Here is an 11,357-nt window from a genome sequence, read left to right on the forward strand (position 1 = left end):
TCGGGGGTTAAGCCGAGAAATCATAGGATCTTCCGTGTGCTTTAATGAGCACCCTTCCCAGGTAAGCGAGGGGACGGGATCGGAACAGGAGACCACTGAAGAGTCTGTCGCCATGCCGTGTCCAGGGCAGAGATGTCAGGCTCGGAGGTCAGGTTGAAAGTACCAATGGAAGGGGAAAGGGGAGTGAACAAATTCCGATGTTATTAGGAACTGATAAGAAGCCCTGTTGATGGGAGGAGGTAGGACGTCAGCGCAGAGACAGCTGCTTGCTCCCAGAGCTTCTGGTCGGTGGTGAGTCAGAGAGGAAGAAGCCTGGGGTGAGCCAAGGGTAGGATTGAGAGCCCGGGAGTCCCCTTCTCTTGCTTTTCTCCTCCCTTTCTGACTCCTTCCTAAGCTGACTCTCTGTCCACAGACAAGTTGATCTTTCTTGTTCCGTTCTTACAGCTTTCCATTCTGTCCCTCATCCATCCCCAAGACTCTAGCTAATAGCACCTCCAGGCCAATCACTACCAAGGGTACACACTCAGCCCAGTTCCTCTGCAGAGTTCCAGAACTATGCTCTCAGCTCTTTTGTGATTTCACACCTGGAAATTCAAACTAAAGGTCCAGGCCTCCCTAAAACCTTTCTAGCCTGGGCCCACCCTCAGGGCTACTTGTTGCTCTAGCTCTGCTAAGTGGTTCAGCTGTCTACCCACCTCCCTGGTTCTTGCCTCCTCCCAAGTCCCATGATCATTTAATTATAGATAAAATAATGAACACTGTGCAAAAATTTAAAAGGGAGCAGTGGACTTATGATGGCAAATAGCATTGATAGATGACATAACTGAACTAGAAAAGTCCTATTTTTGAAACACTATTCTTCGTTTATGTGAAATATTGTGAGGTTATATGAAAGAATTAATGGTTGAGATATTTTCTTAATGGAAACACATACATTCTAAAGAAAAATGGAGTATATGGGGGAAGGGGACCCCAGACATCAGGAGCTCAATATGTACATATTACGGTTATCCTTTTTTTGTCAATTTTTTCATTGGGTAATAGGTCACTTGCTATCTCAGAGTCACAGTCTTCTCACCTGCCAAATAACTGTACAAGTTAATATTGTCCCTACCCAGCTCACAGGAACATTTCATTATAAGAGCAGGAGGCAGGGGGTATTATTATCAGTAGTATCAGGGAAGAAATAGATTAATTTTTAAAAAAAGATTACCAAGAAATATGTCAAGAAAATCAAGAACCAGGTGAAGGGTTTAATATTGGACTTCTATTGATATTACTCATTATTGTAAGACAGCAAAGACATCATACAATTAAGAAAGATACCTAAAGTCATTTGAAAATAAATCAACACCAATTTTTGCTTTTAAAACCTCTTATATTAAAAAAACATACAAAAAATGTTTTAAACATATCAGCTTTACTTTCCTTAACATCTGCCTTCCTCAGCTGGTAACATTTTCTGCATGGTCTTCTTAGCCATACAAACAAGAGAAGCTTCAAAGGCCCATGCTTTTGAAAATGATTTCTCCCATTTTTAATAAAGGTTACAAAAACGCTTTTCAGCAATAACAAGCGTGAAGGGATGGGGTTTGAAATAGAGCTTCATTGTCCGAGGCGATATAGAAGGCTTGTGCTTGCTACAGTGTTTTCTTTGGGTGGATATTAGTAGCCATGGCCTTTATTTATTAATGTACAGTCTGGAATCAGAAATGCTATTTCCAATAATAACTGGGTGAAAGAACTTTCACTCTGAGGGCAGGGCCAACCAAGCTCTGCAGGCTGGAGGCAGGGGCCCAACATGAATTTTGATCTATCTTTTTCTAAGGGAAATTGACAGCAGACATTCCTATCTCTTTCTAACAAATCAAGCTGAATATAATTAGGACACAAAAGCCAGTCATTCGGCTCTTCCACCCCTGGCCTTTCCGGCAGCTTCCGTGCTATGGAATGAATGCTGGCAGCCCTGAATCATTCTCAAGTCACAGGGAATGCTCTGCAGTCAGAAAGGCTTATGTTTGTGTCTGCTTCCTTCAGTGCAAGAGTGATTTGTCTGGGTTCTGAGCTGGAGAGTCACAGGGCATTATTTTTGAAAGGGGTCTGAGTAGCCCTGTCTAGACCAGTGGCTTTCAGCCCTAACTGAACATTAGAATAACTATGGGCCTTCTTAAAGAGCTAACGATGTCCAGGCTACACCCTAAAAGAGTCTAATTTGGTTGATTTGGTAAGAGGTCTTGGCTTTCCTTACTTTGAAAAGCACCCCCAGGTGATTCTAACACATAAATACCACAGTTAGAAATACCACTACTACCTTTAGCATAATCTTTCCATTAAATGAGCAAATGCTGATGCAAACAATAAACCAGGTGATTGCAGATCTCAGTGATTTACAAGGAGTTCCCAGCTAAGTTTTCCAAAACTCAATGCCTCAGGAAAACACTGGGCCATCTGACTCTAGGAGAAAATAAATACCACTTTACTTTACACCATTAATTTAAAAATCAGATCTATTTCAATCCATAAAGGTTTAAATGTTAACTTGCAGAAAATGAATGTGGTATGGTACAAATAAATTTTGCATGAAAAGATAAAAATTATCTTTGTTCATTGAAGAAGACATACCCGGGGGTCATATGACATTAACTGCCCTTTGGAACACTAGCAAGTTTTATTTTTAAGTCAGTAAATTTATTCCAGTATGAATTTTCCTCTCTTTTTCTCTCCCCTGTTTTTTCCTCTCCCTTTCTCCCCTTTCCTTTTTCTATCCCTCCTTCTAATAGGTCATTTGCCTTCTTTTGTCTCATTTTTATAACTAACTTTAGTGTCTTTCCAGTTATCTCATTAATGAGAAATAAAACTTTGACTTGCTCCCCAACAAGTTAAGTAAAAATTGTGATTATGAGAATTATGCTTCAGCACTAGAAAATGATGCAAACTTTATGAGGGGATCTTTAAAAATTCAGAGAGCTTTAATTGGTCTGTCCAGATGTAATTTACTATGTGCCAAAAATATTCCTCAGCCATATTTGAAACTATAAAATTGCAAATTTCCACTTCTGGCAAAGAGGCTTCACAAAGACCTACCAGGGTCTCTTTGAAAAACTTAAAAATAAATGGGCAAGATATGATGGGTTTTGACAGCAGGATAGGGACCCTTGAGGAAAGAAAAACAAATTATCTGAACTCCCTGCTAGTCCCTACTTTCTGCCTGAAATGTTTCTTCCAAGACACAGAGAGGAGGTCTCCTTGAGTTGAGGAGGTGTAACTGGAATTACAGGACACCAGGGCAGAGTTCTCAGGACTATGAGAGAGGACATGGCTGCACAGACAGCTGAGAAGAACGAAGAACCCTAGTTAAATTTTCAGCCAGCATTTGAACAGGATCTAGAAGGAGGAAAACCACCTAAAGCTGATGGAGAGTTAGAGGAAATAATACTTCTTACTCACATAGGTGGGCAATGACTCAGGTTCCCATCAGCCAGAGTAGAAAACCTCTTGTCTCAGAGCTTACTGGGTATAGAATCCTAAATAAGGGAGAAAATTAACCTTAAAGTAAACTCTGATCTAATTTTAATTCATAAAGCTTTAATATGAAGCCCAGAAGAATCAAACCATAGACTAGGACCAACACTAAAATACTTATGGAAATATGAAAATAACCACCGGACAACAAGTAAAAATTTACAACATCTGGTAAATTACCAATTCTAATCCAAGATTACCAGTTATCTAAAGAAGCAAGAAAATATAACAAAACATTAACACCAAATAACAGAGATGTTAGAATTGGTGGACAAGGGCAGTTATTATTATTCTATATGTTCAGGAAGGTGGAAGGAAGATTAAACATGTTAATGAAATATATTTAAAATGACTCAACCAGAACTTTATTTGATTAAGTGCCTGAAATCCAAGGTAAACAGTGAGTCACACCTGAATAAAGTAGATTCGTGGCAAAGGCACAGCAACCTCACCCATCTCTGGATGAACCAGGAGTGGGAAAAATTGAAAACAGAGCATTCAGGATCTTCAAGTAGTTCAGTGTTGTAGACTATTATTTTAAGGTGTGTTAGGGCCTATCAACAGGTGCTGTCAAAGGTCCTAGCCAATGAGGAGTGACCACATGATGTCTGCCTGGGTGCAGGAAGTGTATATAAGTACCCTGCCCCCATTGTCTGCCTTTCACTGGACTCCCAGTGCTGTGTTCATTGAAGCTGCACGGTCTCACCCCTCCCCCGAGGAAGACATTAGGGTCCAGTTACATCTGGCATATGAAGCAGGTATTTCTAGCATAGGTTTTGAGCTCACCTGGTTAGAGTCCTCTCTTTCATTGAGGCTGTAACTTGCCCAGAACAGGTTCTAGTTTCCCTCTCCTCACCTGTGGTGCTGGAGTTCCCCCAGTGCAGTTTAATTTTAGTGAGAAGGCCCCCCAGTCCCTTTGGCAGGTAAGCCTCGGGACCCCCATTCTTTCCTTCTTTTGTGTTTTCTGTCAGGTTTGTCTCCCCATCCAGTTAGGAAGGCACATTTTTTTTTCCTATTACACAATTTCTCACCCCTGTTGGCTATTGTCTCCTTCTACAAAATGGGTAACTTCTTTACCTCCACCGCTTCCATGTCTGATCTTTCTGTGCCCAAGGAGAAACAGAGAGCTCAGGCCTCAAGGGGCCTGCTGTGGACAGTGCCGCCAGAGTTAAGACTGCAAGAGCTGCTTCCCAGTCAGCTCCATTTCAGCCCTTGGAGGCGACACCTTCGCTGCAAATTCCCTTGCAGAGAAGCCTTGGAGTGAAGTGTCACAATGTCACCTGCCCCAGAAGGCAGAAATTCCCTTGTGCTGTGGTGTGACTCCCAGCAGCCTTCCTGTCCCCAGGCCTCCAGGCCAGCGGATGCCTTCATGGAAGTTTCCCACCACCTTAGCTGAACTCTCCCTTAAGGCTGTGCTGCAATGGGCCACCTTTCCTACGTGGAAATTTGTTTAAAGAGATCAAGCAAAAGCTCAAGCACAAACAAGCCTCTGAATTAATGTTGCAGTCACATGCTCACTGGATGAGGTAACTTTGTTAATTGAATCCACCAGCACAGATTGACCATCAAGATTACTATCAACAGGGTTCTGACCTGGCCTTCAAGGCTCTTAAGGTTGCAGCATTCACTAGCTTACATCTGCCACCTTATTCAAGAGCCAGGGGAATTTCTAACTGGTTGTCTTTCCCATGTCAATGAGGCATGGAGCAGAAAGTAGGCAGTAGGGAAATGTTAGTCAAACAATTGGTTTGGAAAGGGTTTAATGTCCCCACCCACTATGTGGTTGCACTGGTCTACAATGAGTACATTCACAAGTGGGTTTGGTCACAAGGGGTCTTTTTTTAAAAAAATTGCTTTTATTGAGCTATATATTTTTCCCTGGTCCCCATGCTCCCAATTTACTAAGGAGATCTTGTCTTTTTCTACTTCCCATGTAGATTAGATGGGTCCTCTTTGTTGCCTAGGTTCTCTGGGATTGTGAATTGTAAGCTTTTTTTTTTTCTTTTTTTATGTCTAAATGCCACTTATGAGTGAGTACATATGATATTTGTCTTTCTGGGTCTGGGTTACCTCTCTCAATATGATGTTTTTTAGATCCACCTATTTGCCTGCAAATTTCAAGATGCCATTATTTTTTTCTGCTGTGTAGTACTCCATTGTGTAAAAGTATCACATTTTCCTTATCCACTCTTTGGTCAAAGGGCATTTAGGTTGTTTTCAGGTTCTGGCTATGACAAACAATGATGCTATGAACATAGTTAAGCACATGGCCTTGTGGTATGATTGAGCAACTTTGGGGATATACCCAAAAGTGGTTGCTATGGTAAAAGTAAAACAGCATTGTTCCCTGAGTGGCCTGTGGGCCACAAGGGGCAGCAGATCCCAGTCAGGGAGCCATGTGGCTGGTGAGAGACCTCAGAGGGACAGTCAGTTCGCTGAGGAGCCACAGCCACAGCAGGTGAGAGACAGACAGATAGACATGCCATGGAGAGTAAGGTTGGATATTTGTTTAGTGGGTTGTGGATTGGAAAGGGAAAAGGAGGAAGGAGAAAGGGAGAAGAGCAGAGAGGCAGAGAGAGAAACAGAAACGGGGGTGGGGGAGAGGAGCCTTGGTAGCAGCAACCTCTTTGGGAGAGAAATGGGAAGGAAGGGACTCAGGCTAAAAGCAGAAGTTCTGCTTGCCTCAGCAGATTGGGGAGAGAGTGGGCAAGGCTTGTCTCTTAAAGGGACAGGACAGACCATTACATTCCCATCTCTGTTTTATAATAAAAAAAAAAAAAGGAGGTTAGGCACCACAAGTTAAAAGAATTAGGACAGTAGAGTCTCAAGACCACTTCATGCTTATTTGTGTGCATTGTCTTGGGGAGAACCTTAGAAAACTGGGTGCTGATCACATCCTGGGGTAACTGGTCTTTTTGCTCCTGTCTTGTTTTTTTGTGGTATAGAAATATCTGGTGTCTCTTATACTTGTTTAAGGTATTGGCAGAACAGAGAATAAGGTTAAGTTTAGGGAAAAAAAAATTTAGGACCAGGGAATTGAAAAGAGTATATCTGACCTGTTTAAGGTGGATCCTTCAATTTTGCTCCCTGGAACTCACAAGAATTCTTTGGGTTTATGAAAATTTAAACAGCAGCATATTTATATCAGAATGACTGTGACAGATATTTTTGCATAATGAAAAGTATCCTTAAGATTATGAAAGGCAGCATGAGAGAGAAATTTGGTAGTATGTGCTTGTCCTCACACCTTTATAACTTGCAGGTACATGCCTTAATAACTTGTATTTGTATTTTGGTGGAATTTGTTTGGTGAGGATGTCTTTTTATATGACAAAACCTCTCAGCTGTCAAACTGCATCAGAAATCTTGGAGAAGGATACAATTTTATGTATTATTGATTAAAAAAAAACAACAGAGAACTTACTTGGTTGGCATCTAGAGCTACTCCTCAGGGTCCTCCATGGTCTCTGAGGGTCTTTTTTTTTTTTTTTTTTTTTTTTTTTTTTTTTTTGCTGTTTAGTGTAGGGCCTTCCAAGCTCTAGGAGATCCTGTGGGCTAAGAAATCTGTAGAAAGACAAACCTACCTTGACCTGAGCATCTAGGCTGTTGGTTCCAGAGATTCTATCCACTGTCTGGAGATCTTCAGTTTAGATGAAAGGTGGTTTTTCCCAGTGGTCAGCGCTTGGCAGTTGAAGTGAACTGTGGATGGACGTTGTTTTGTGCCCATTTGTCTTCTGTCTTCTTTGAAGGAAATAGAGTACTGCTGCTAGGAGCCAACCTGTTTCTTTTGTTACAAAAAGTTTTTTTTTAATAATTAAATATATAAATGCTGTATTCACCAGATCTCTGAGAAGTTGAGGGTTGTTTATCAGGTATAACTACAATATAGAATCTGCTCGGAGAGCTGGGTCCAAGTTTGACTGTACTGGCTTTCACCTTAACAGGTAAGATTTAGAAAGACAGAAAAAAGAAAAAAAAACTGCTTGCAATAGAAGATTAATAGCAGAACTGACAATAATAGAGAACAGCTTAATATATTTTAAATCAGCGTTGGATTAAATATACCATGTTTTTGTAAGAGAATTAAAAGTACACACCAGTTTAAAACATGAGACTTATTATTTTGTAGTCTGAAATGAGATACAATGAACAGACAACTATAACATTTAACGGTAAACATAGATGTATTTAAGTTACATGTATGTACATATACGCACACACACAGAGAGTGAACAGGAATTGGGCGAAGTGGATACTCTTGGTGGGCCCTACCAAAGGCATGCCACTGCACAAAACACACATGCAGCAGAGTCAGCAAGAGGAATTTAGAGACAAAAACATAAGTAAAACAGGGGACCAGGCAGGGTATACCTCAGTAAAGAGGGCGGGACTTGGTCATTTGACCTGGCTCTCAGTTAAGATGGTGGTGAAGTCACTTGACCTCAGCTAAGATGGTGGTAAGGTCACCTGACCTCAGTCAAAAATGGCACCAGCCACATGTTGTATGGAAGAGAGACCTAGAGGTGTGATCCACCCCATTGCCGAGCCACCTTGCCACAAGCCAGAGCAGGGAGCAAAAGGCTGGAATTGAACGCAGCCACCTTGTGGATCTGACTAATCTTGTTGGCAGGGACAGTGTGAGAAAAAGTGGAGCTGGTGGGACACTGGCAGAGTGTGGGTGTATACCATAGCTGAAAACTTAAAAACGGTGGTGAACACCACAGGGCATGTGGAAGAGCATCCTCTCTTTACAGGTGGGTGTTAGAGCCTGACTGGCTCCAGTTCTGACAACTTGGAAGCCAGAGAGGCTTGGAAGGCACTCCAAGTGATCTCTCACAGCAGGGACCACTGACGAGTGGTCCAAAAGAAAAGAAAAGAAAACGAAAGGAGAAAGAAAAATCCGAGGGATCCTGGGCCCCCAGTTGAATGCACCACACAACGTGTGCAATGCTAGCACAGGAGGACTGACCCCGGTTCATCCCGTCATGTTATTAGCAACATAAAGCAACCAGAGATAAATGTTAGTTAGGAAAGGGCTTAACCGTAGCAGTGAAGGCTGTGGTTAGGGGCTAGAAGGGGAAAACTCACCACCAAAGCTGTTGGTATGTGTAGAGGTTGGCGTTCAGGCAGATAGAATGCAGAGCTGTTGTAAAGAAACCTGGTCCCAGAGCTCAGGGTTCCACGTGTCCTCAGCCAGCCCACCCGTGAGCAGGAGGAAACATGAGGAGCCCGGCCAAGTCATAAGCACCATGGTGAGGGGGAAGGGAAGAAGAGAAAAGAGCAGAGGAGAGAGAGAGAGAGAGAGAGAGAGAGAGAGAGAGAGAGAGAGAGAGAGTTGGTGGGGAGAGGAGCCGTGGCAGCAGCTACCTCTTTGGGAGACAGACAGAAAGGAAGAGACTCAGGCTAGAAGCAGAAGTTCTGCTTGCCTCAGCAAATGGGGAAGGGAGTGGGTGGGGCTTGTCTCTGAAAGGGACAGGACAGACCATTACAGTGGTATTGCTGGGCCTTGAGGTAAGTTGTTTCTTAATTTTCTGAGAAACCACCACACTAATGTCCAAAGCATCTGTACCAGTTTGAATTCCCAGCAGCAATGGAGGAGTGTTTCCTTTACCCCACATCCTCTCCAACATAAGTTGTCATCAGTGTTTTTGGTCGTAGCCATTCTTACAGGTAAAAGATAGAATCTCAGAGTTGTTTTGTTTTGCATTTCTCTGATGGAGAATGTTGAGCACATCCTTAAGTGTCTTTCAGACATTTTATGTTCCTCTGTTGAGAGTTCTCTACTTAGGTCTGTACCCCCTTTTTTTTTTTGGCTGGATTATTCTTTTGGTGACCAATTTCTTGAGTTCTTTGTATATTTTGAAGAGCAGTCCTCTGTCCAATGTGGGGTTGGTGAAGATATTTTCCCATTCTGTAGGCTGCTGTTTTGTCTTGTTGACCATGCCCTTTGCTTTATAGAAGCTTCTCAGTTTCAGGAAGTCCCATTTATTAATTGTTTCTCTCAGTGTCTGTGCTACTAGGGTTTTATTTAGGAAGTGGTCCAGTGTACTTCCCACTTTTTCTTCTATGAGGTTCAGTGTCATAGGTTATATGTCTGAGGTCTTTGATCCATTCGGACTTGAGTTTTGTGCATGGTAGTATGGATCTATTTTCATTCTTCTACATGTTGATATACAGTTATACCAGCACCATTTGTTGAATATGCTTTCTTTTTTCCATTTTATGTTTTTTTGCTTCTTTGTCAAAAATCAGGTGTTTGTAGGTGTGTGGATTGATTGATATCTGGGTCTTTGATTCAGTACCATTGTCCTCCTGTCTGTTTTGATGCCAATAGCAGGCAGTTTTCAGTACTGGAACTCTGTAGTAGAGTTTTTAATCAGGTTTTGTGATGCCTCCCAAAGTTCCTTTGTTTTCCAGGATTGTTTTGACTATCCTGGGTATTTGCTTTTCCATATGAAGTTGAGTACTTTTCTTTTGAGGTCTGTGAAAAATTTTGCTTGGATTTTGATGGGCATTGCATTGAATCTCTAGATTGCTTTTGGTAAGATTGTCATTTTTACTATGTTAATTCTACCTACCCAAGAGCATGGGAGAGCTTTCCATTTTCTGGATGCCTCTTTGATTTCTTTCTTCAAAGATTTAAATTCTTGTTTGGATAGATTTACTCCAATATATTTTATATTATTTGTGACTATTGTGAAGGGTGATGTTTTATGATTTCTTTCTCAGTCCATTTATCATCCGTGTAAAGGAAGGCAACTGATTTTTTTAGTTAATCTTATATCATGCTACATTACCAAAGGTGTTTATGAGTTACAGAAGTTCCTTGGTAGAATTTTTGAGGTCGCTTATATAAACTATCATATCATCAGCAGATAGTGAGAATTTGACTTCTTCTTTTCTGATTTGTAGCTCCTTGATCTCCTTTTGTTGTCTTATTGCTCTAGCTAGACCCTCAAGAACTATATTGAATAGATATGGAGAGAGTGGGTAACCTTATCTCGTTCCTGATTTCAGTGAATCGCTTTGAGTTTCTCTCCATCATCTCATTAGATACTGAAAAAGCGTTTGGCAAAATTCAACATCCCTTCATAATAAAGGTCTTAGAAGAGCAGGGATACAAGGAACGTACCTAAACATAATAAAGGCAACATACAGAAAGCCAACAGCCAACATCAGGCCACAAGAGATCTTGACCCCAGTAATGGTTCCATTGCTGCCTTCACTGCTTCCCTAGATACTTTCCTTGCAAACAGACATCATGCTGAGGCTACACTCAAGGTTCCCCAAATAGATAGATCTTGCTGGGGATGCAGAAAACCAGTCCATCTGTGTCACGACTTCCACCAGGCAAATCCTAGGACCCGATGCTCCAGATGCAATAAGAGATTTCATTGGGCAAAGGATTGTAGATCACAGACCACCAAAGCACCTTCTTATTTAAACTCCGGGTGGGATACTCTTCAGCTCTGCCAGTAAGAGGATGCTCTGGCAATCCAAAAATATATTGGACACTGCCCATTTTTCTATGTTCCCCAATGCTGACCATCTATCTTGATGGACAAGCTGTCAGAGGCTTGGTTGACATGGGTGCAAAAGTCAACATACTAACATAAATGGAGGCACTCTGCTTTCCACATTGGAAATTTAGACTTGGCTCTCCCATTAATGGAGTAGTAAGCCAACAAGATTCAAAACTTACCACCCGTCTGGTCCATTGGAAAGACCAGTACTAGAAAACCACTGAGGCAGAGACCTCTTGGAGGTATGGATGCTGTCCTCACTATTAATGATAGAGTTTGCTTTGATGACTTTCAGGTCCATGAAAAGACAAG

General features: G+C 41.7%; 1 long non-coding RNA gene across 1 annotated transcript; it reads right to left on the bottom strand.

Moving 5' to 3' along the window:
• Positions 1-3,074: 3,074 nt before the first annotated feature.
• Positions 3,075-8,851, bottom strand: LOC126508752 (uncharacterized). Its single transcript, XR_007593960.1, has 3 exons — positions 8,611-8,851; positions 7,107-7,306; positions 3,075-3,524 (listed from the first exon to the last, which is right to left on the bottom strand). It is a non-coding gene; the product is annotated as an uncharacterized lncRNA (long non-coding RNA).
• Between the last annotated feature and the right edge of the window lie 2,506 nt (positions 8,852-11,357).

The sequence above is a fragment of the Alexandromys fortis genome, unplaced genomic scaffold (assembly GCF_014885135.2).
Source record: "Alexandromys fortis isolate MF-2015 unplaced genomic scaffold, M_Fortis_MF-2015_v1.1 scaffold_40, whole genome shotgun sequence".
NCBI lineage: Eukaryota > Metazoa > Chordata > Mammalia > Rodentia > Cricetidae > Alexandromys > Alexandromys fortis.